The sequence below is a fragment of the Syngnathoides biaculeatus genome, chromosome 20, assembly GCF_019802595.1.
Source record: "Syngnathoides biaculeatus isolate LvHL_M chromosome 20, ASM1980259v1, whole genome shotgun sequence".
Taxonomy (NCBI): domain Eukaryota; kingdom Metazoa; phylum Chordata; class Actinopteri; order Syngnathiformes; family Syngnathidae; genus Syngnathoides; species Syngnathoides biaculeatus.
This window is the reverse complement of record NC_084659.1, coordinates 11,957,912-11,966,066: the sequence shown is the minus strand read 5'-3', so window position 1 is coordinate 11,966,066 and position 8,155 is coordinate 11,957,912. Positions and strand designations below refer to the sequence as shown.

At 44.3% G+C, this 8,155-nt stretch overlaps 1 pseudogene; it reads right to left on the bottom strand.

Annotated features, from left to right (window-relative positions):
• Positions 1–1,339: 1,339 nt before the first annotated feature.
• Positions 1,340–8,149, bottom strand: LOC133493911 (CASP8 and FADD-like apoptosis regulator; annotated as a pseudogene).
• Between the last annotated feature and the right edge of the window lie 6 nt (positions 8,150–8,155).

Sequence of the window (8,155 nt, the reverse complement as noted above, 5' to 3'; positions counted from 1 at the left end):
GCCGGGGTCGTCCCCCTTTGCCCTGTGCCCCTGCGCCCGCCGGGGTACCCTTGACCCCGCCTGAGCCCTTGTCCCGTGACTCAATGGACAGTGCGGCCCCGCCCCCATCGGCCCCTACAGTGCACACTCGCCGGGGTCGGGTCATCATCCCTCCACGGCACAAGGATTTTGACTATGGGTGAATTCTGGGGGGGCTTGTGTGGTGTTTACATAATTCACCCGCGGGACCTCGAGTTGGGGTGCGGGGTTCCGCACGGACTGTTTTTGTTGTTGCGCTTCCGGAGGAAAGGTTAACAGAGTTCCCGCCGTTAGGCGAGTAGTTTGGTGATGTCGAACAATAAAGCAAGTTCTGTTTCTGTGTCCGACACTCCGCCTCCGACTCCTTTTCTCCGGCGCTACAAATCCATGTTAAAAATTCGAGTTCATACTGGCAACGAATTACTTCCATATTCGTGTTTTGTTCATTTATTTTTGTAATCTTCAAGACTTTTTCGTTTGTTTTGTGTTTTCTGGAAGGTTAAAATATTTCCCGATTTGTTATTTTTTACTCTTTCAGGCCACTACAGGAAACAAACGTAATTCCACCGAGTGATGCGGTTTGCTAGTCCTGCTGATTGACGGCACGAGAGCAACAGTTTCCGTTGTGTAGAACTGGAGTTGTGATATTCGCCTGATCCGTGTGAGGTTCCTTCTTCGACACATGGCCACTTGGCCTGCTTTCTAATAAGAAGAACCCCACGAAAGGCAAACGTTAACATGACTTAAGTCCTCGTCAGGGAACCCAACCCTGGTCTTGCCTTACATGACACGCGGAGATAATGTCCACTATACCAACGAGGGAACGACTACACTTGTTTCCCGGGAACAGAGGGTCTTTGCCAGAGTGGGGTGCTGGTGTGGAAATCAAGAGTTGAGAAATGAGAGCTCTACGTCTTACGTTGTATTTTTTCATACAGATATTTTTTAGGGTGAGTATTTAAGCAGGAAGTGACGGACATGGCACGACCACCCTCAAGTGGACTCATTTGTTTCTATTAGTTTTACCTCCGGGAAGGTAGCTCGTTGTTCCTTCGTGTTAGCCAAAATGCCGGCTCGTTGCATTGCTGGACATTGCTTAAACCCTCGGGAGGATGGAATTACCCTTCATAAGTATGCAAAATACCCAGTTCGTCGTGAAAAATGGATTGCAAGGGTGGAAAGGATGATAGCTTTGTGGGTTCCAAATAACAGGTAGGTGTGTTTACAGCTACTAAAAAAGATAATCGTTTGGGGCAGACCACGTAATCCGTCTCTCCTAATGTAACAAAATATCCGAGTCGTATGACAGGGGTGCTAAATGTGTCGATGTGCGCGCCGGACGGCGTCGGGCTCACCGGCGAAGGCTGCCGCGTCGGCTCGCAGACGCTACCGACAATGGCGCACTCAGCTGCATGCGACGACAACAGCGTAAAGCAGCCCGGCTCCACTCCGTGACAACCCACCTCGGCGACGAAAATGAGCCACTGCAGCCAACAAGGCAAAGCCGGCTGAGCTCGTCGCGGCGTCGGGCCGTGATGGCTCATCTCCGCCGCGGATGTGGATGCGGTTTGGCCGTGATTGCAAATCATCTGAATATAAACAATCGGGTAATATTGCCCCAGTAACTTCACTTGGTTGTGTGGTGTTCTCCTTTTCAAAAGAGCTTCCGTGTCAGAAGAGGCGTGTTCATCTCCCATAGTAGGGTCCACCGCGTGTTTTCAATGGCGAATGTCCGGGTGACGTCACGGGTCGAGGATGCAGCCAACATGGCAACCACTTGGCTGTCGTCGAATGGAACTTCTCCAACTTCGCGCATGGATGACGCGCTCTGCGCTCTCGTTTATTTTTTCGTATAGACATTGAAGTGAATAATGTTATATGTATTTTTCATGACAATATCCATTTTAGAATGTTTATAGGAATGACACTTAATCTTTAATAAAATGAATTATTTTTGCATTCCAAACACTTCAAGGTAAATACACGTGGTAGATATAAAACATACAAGATACAATGTAAAAAAGCTCATCTGAATACAGTCGTATAGTAAGTGAATTGAAGTCCAAATACTGACAGCTATTAAAAACAGGCAAGTCGTCAGACAACTATAAGTAAAGGTCTTTTCTCAAAGTGTTTTTCAGGTCAATGTGGTACTGATCCTCACGATGCCGGCTGTTGTGCTCAAAGATTGCACTGTTCACTTCCATGTGAAGATCGACCAGATGTTGGCTCCTGTAAGAATACAAAACACTTTGTTAGGACTGAAAAGTCACAAAAAAAAAAAAAAAGTTATGGAAGTTTGCATTAATTGGCTTTCGCTTGAAATTTCAGGATGAACGTACCTGTGACCTTTACAGGTGAACTTTATTTAACCTCACAGTTCTGAGGACCCGCGTTCGATCCCGGCCCCACCTGTGTGGAGTTTGCATGTTCTCCCCGTGCCTGCGTGAGTTTCCTCCGGGCATTCCGGTTTCCTCCCACATCCCAAAAACATGCAACGTTAATTGGACAGTCTAAATTGCCCCAAATTGTGATTGTGAGTGCGGCTGTTGTCTGTCTCTATGTGCCCTGCAATTGGCTGGCAACCAGTTCAGGGTGTATCCCGCCTCCTGCTTGTTGACGGCTGGGATAGGCTCCAGCAATCCCCCTGACCCTTGTGAGGATAAGCAGCTAAGAAAATGGATGGATGGACAAAAGTAGTGCTTAGCCTCCATCGTAGAGTATCTTGGTGCCGAGTGAGTTGAGGAACTTCATTTGGAAGTAGTGCTTTGGCATGTTGTGTACTCTAAAGCCAACTCCAAACCTTTATGCCAGGGATATCAAACTCATTTTTGTCGTGGGCCACATTGTTAACGACGATAAACATCTTTAACTGTCTCATCATATTTACACATTAAATTTATGAACGAGTTTTGGAATCAGAAATCAAGGCTAATGGGTTTTTCCCAACGACTGTTTGGTCACACAAAAATACTTGTAATATCTCAACGTTATTTATGATGTGACAATTTAAAATTTTGGTACGGGTTTGGAAAAAAAAAAAGGAAGTCGATACATATGATTTGCCTCTGCGGGCCACATAAAATCATGCAACGGGCCAGATCTGGCCCACGGGCCTTGAGTTTGAAACCCGTGCTTTTTGAGGATGACTCAATCCCGTACTGCGTGTCACCAGCGGCTTGGAACAGAGATAGAGAAACTGGAAGGTTCACAGAAAGACATTAAAGTTGACGTCTTTGAAAATTCTCATGGATCAATTTTGCAGATCAGCTCCTTGTTGTGGTTTGTGCCCAAAAAAGTAAATAAACCCGAAAACAGAACCGTTGGATGTGAGTCCCAAAGCGGAGAGAAGGTCAAATAAAGTTCAAGTGTAAAGGATCTCCTGATACTTGGGCTCATAATCACATATTAATCGCTAGCTGTCACTTTTCCAAGGTAGCGTGTGCGCACGTACCTTCCCTGGCTTCTGCCCAAGGCGTCCGTCAAAGCCTTGAGGTAAACGGAACGGTGTCGGCCTCGCTGCAGTTGATGCTCTGCGGTCGAGCAGTGACTCCAGAGCACGTCCGCATCTGACGGGAGACAATCGGGTTTCAGCTGACCGGCGCCACCGTCCGTCTCCCAGCCGTCATCCCAGCGGTTCTCCACAGTGCAGGGTTGGAAGTATGACAGTGTAGCTCTGGATGAGAAACAGTTTTGGCTTGCCGACCAGCGCCGGACAGGCGTCGCCGTTGAAAAAGCGGCGGACATCTTCCAGACGGAGGCCTTCGCAGTTCGTGTCCGTGGCCTGGAGGCGATTGTCGATCGCCCGGCTGATGATGCAGCAGATGAAGCAGTCGCCGCTGCGGTCCGGACTCCTTTGGGAGACCTTTGAGCGTTGAGACCGTCTCGACCAGGTTTAGCCATTTATGCAGGGTCACATTGAAGTGCAGTGACTTAAATGCCTGCGCCATCATCTCTGGAGAGAAAAAAAAAATGTCAAAACGATTTGGATCAGCCAACCTTTGAAAATCCTCGATCCGCCGATTTTGTATTGCAAAACTGTTTGATTCTCTTTTAATAACAAAATATTAACACACAGAGACGAAAGAATAGCATAAGTGTCACGGTGTTATAACTCTCTACGTAACTGATATTTGGAGATACACGGTAGAACTACACAAGCAGACGGAATAAATAAATAAATACTAAAGCATAAATGAATTATTCTCTGCAAAGAATGATAAATATTAAAAGTATTTGTGACCATTAGCTTCACGTATGTCTGTAGTATTCTCCCCAAATTTACCAAGCCTGACACACTGGATGTCCACTGGATTGGATTGAAGCAAAAGATGCTCCAGAAACTCAAATTCTTTACTTCTGATTTTAATATTTGACTCCTGTAATTATTTATTGGGTTCAACATTCTCGAGTGCGATTACATTTTTTTTTTTTTTTTTTAAATAGGGGGCTTAAATATTTTAACAGGAAAAGACGATTGGTGACGCAAGTCAACCATACAAGTGCACAAATGACAAACCATTTTCCTTAAAAACACCACACGCACCATCTTCAAAGCCTTTAGGCTTGGAATCATTTTCATCACAAATACTAGAAAAGCCTCAGTGTTGTTTCATGAGGCCTCACTTGCTCACCACTAAGTGCAAGGTACCATATTTTCCGCACTATAAAGCGCACCTTCAACGAATGGCCGATTTTAAAACTTTTTTCATCTATAAAGGCGCATAGAATAGACCCTACAGTAGAGGCTGGGGTTCCGTTATGCATCCATGAGATGGAGCTGCACTAAAGGCGATTAGACCAGATTATAAGGCGCACCGTCGGCTTTTGAGAAAATGAAAGCCTTTTAGGTGTGCCTTATAGTGCGGAAAATACGGTACTGTAGTTCCCAGCCCCAAGTTCTACTGTACACAAAACAGCGTCTTTCAATGTATGCACTGTAGAAGTATACCCCGATTGTACTCACCTCCGTCATTCCCCACGCAGTCTACGATGACGCACTCCCCTCTGGGGTCACTGGTGAATGTGTACCGACTCACTGGACTCTCCTACAGGGATGCAAGCAGAGACATGGTTGAAATTCAACACGGGTTGATCAAATAGAGCAACAAAAGTCTTAGTCTGTGATTTAATATCGTACAGTACATCACAAATGTTGGACGAGACCACTTGAATTTTTCATCTGAGAAAGACATTTTAAAAAGGTGCATGCTATGAACTTTGGTTGGAATCTTGTCAGGTGTCCCAATCAATCAATAGCCTTTATTGTCATTATATGCTGCGCATACAATGAAATGATGAGTGTGCATCTCCACAAGGTGCAATAAAATAAAATAATTAAAAAAAAAAAAAACGAAGAACATCTTGGGTAACATAAAAACAGAGAAAACAAAAGGTACAGTTGCGGCTGAAATAAATGCACCAAAGTGCAGTTGCAAAATACTACATTAAATTGTTGTGATGTACTTATTTCTATAAATAGTTTGAGTATAAATCTTACCTGGCAAGGGTGACGCATCACTTCCTCGGGTACTGCTGGCGCATTGACTGAAATGAGATGGAAAATACACGATAAGTCACTACAACGGGGCAAGAAGACAAAAAAACCTTCAAACCAGTTATCCTTTCACCCGTTGACTATTACTAGTTTCATTTCAATTTGGGATTAGTACGGTACGTGAATGTGATTGCGTTTCCTCAAATACTGTCCACACTCCAATATAATATGTGGGTTGTTTTCACGCGACGTCACCCGCTGTGCTGCCTCGAACGGTGGTCATTTTCGATCCCTGAGCTCCCGTTACTCATACATAGGCAAGGTGGACGACATTATGTTTCTAACCGCATTTATTGAAGACACAACCGACAGCACATTAAGCACAGAGTGACTATTAGGCGACCTGGCCTCATGGGACTCAGGACTGCAGTTACAAAGGTGCAGTATTGTGCCTTGGTCTTTTACTCTATGTGACACTGACCTGGATGCTAACACGGAAAACTAAAGCCGGTAAAAAGTCAAAGGCATAAAGTAAAACTTGTATACTAGTTCACCACAAGCAAAGCGAAATGTTTCTTTAAAATTAGATGACAATGGCAGAAAGACAAAAGAATAAACAAATCCAGTATTTCACAAAATTCATGAATCTTTCAAGTGACTAACAAAAAACAATCATAAGTGTAATGTTGGCCTTCTGAAATGAGTATCGATTAAGCTTGTTAGCTTAGCTCGGCGACACATCGGCACGATGGAGGTTGAAGCCAGGCGGCATGATAGCGGCGTCGGGCAATCGTCTACAAAGCCAAGACTCCGTGAAGCACAGAGCCGCAGAATGTCCAAGGTCTTTTGTCGGAAGTGTAAGACGATGTCCCCACTTACGCAGGCGGACTTGTGTCCCGGATCGCGAGGACGACAAACTATGGAAAAACCTTCAGCGAACTGGTGAGAGTTGTCGAAAAATAAGTCAGAAGAAGGCTCTCTGATGGTTAGCAAGTCTTCTCGTGTACTTGAATCCCGAGATGCCCGTAAAATACCAAAACACAAACGGTTATGGAGAGCATTCCGGAGACTTCCACACTCTGTCCGCGTGAGGTAGAGGTTAAATGGCGGCGAGCAGTGGTGTGTGGGTAATTCAGCAAAAAATGTGACGTCAGTGAAAACAACCCATCATGACCCATCATCACTCGCTGAGTGTATAATGTCTCAAGCATTTTAAGGATTAAAAAGGACTGTAGTGAATTTGTCCATTTTTTGCAAAATTATGTAGTTCAATTGGTTGTACTAGTACTAAATCAGTATTGCACACACTCACCTGACATCTTGTACACCTTGAGCTTTTTGGCCAGGTCTACCCTGCCGACGTCCATTAAACATTCTTCCAAAAGGTCCACCCTTGTCGGGGAAACCTTGCCTACGTGCTCGAGTTCGACAACCAAGTCCAGGAAATCCTGCGTGAGTGAGAAAACAACGGAAAGTGAGCAACGATTTCAAAATTTCAACCGGCAACAACAAAAAGTCCACCACCGGCACAATTTCCTACCTTGGCAGTTTCCATTTTCTTACGTGGTAGCAGGTGACCCAGAAGAAACTTCACACTGCTCACATCATCCTTGGCCATGTCCTCGCTGATGTGAGCAATCAGAACTCTGCAGGAGGAAGCAAGATGGATGTTAGGAACAGAACCATTGTGACATACAAAAACTTGAACATCATAAGGGGTTGTAGGCAAATATTTGCGTCTCTATATTAGTGGAACGCCTGGCTACTTATTGAATGTGAATATAAAAATCAGAAACATCTTTATTTTGCCAACTTAGTCAAAAACATGCGAGGCAGAATGGGGACACCGAGGTCTGGGCCCACCACTTTGTTGGTCTTTTGTCATTTGAAGATGCGTCCATATGGAAGTAGATATGTGCCACCAAAATTTTTATTAAAAAATGCCGTTGTAAAATTCACATTTACTTCAAAGGGATCACATTTTCAAGAGCTGCATTTCAGTTTAACATTTCAATGCAAACAAATTCGCCCTTTAAAATTGAAACAATATTTTGAGTCTCCTGAGATTCAAGTGGGTACAATTCACTGTCTGAAAGTCAGTCTAAATTCAGTGTTATAAGAAGGCAGGGTTACTTCAGGTCAGAACACAAAACCCAGCCGGACGAATTTCAGACAGCGAATTGTAGCTAGTTGAATTTCGCTAATTTTGTATTTAATAAGCTATTGCTAACATATGTTTTATGTTTTGGGGACGAAATTCAGTCCTGTGCGAAATCTGGTAATCTTGCAGTTTTATAATGTACTACTTTAATTTGTTATATTTAGGTGAAGTGTCCCAACCAAATCAAAAACCGTTAATTTGACCCAAACTGTTAAAACACAGTAACTTTTTTTTTTTTTTTAAACCGTGAGACTCACCTGAATCTGGGTAGAACCTGCTCAGATCTCAAAGCTCTCTCCACATCGTCCCGGCTGAACCCAAACACCTGCCTGAGGATGTCATATCTCCCCAAATGTAGCATGAGCTCAGCCAAAAACAGACGCCCTTTGTCGTCACTCTTGACTTTGGACTTAAGAGTCTCCTTTACATGCGCGGCTGTATTGTCTGTGTCCGAAATCTCGCCCAAGTAGAGAATCTTG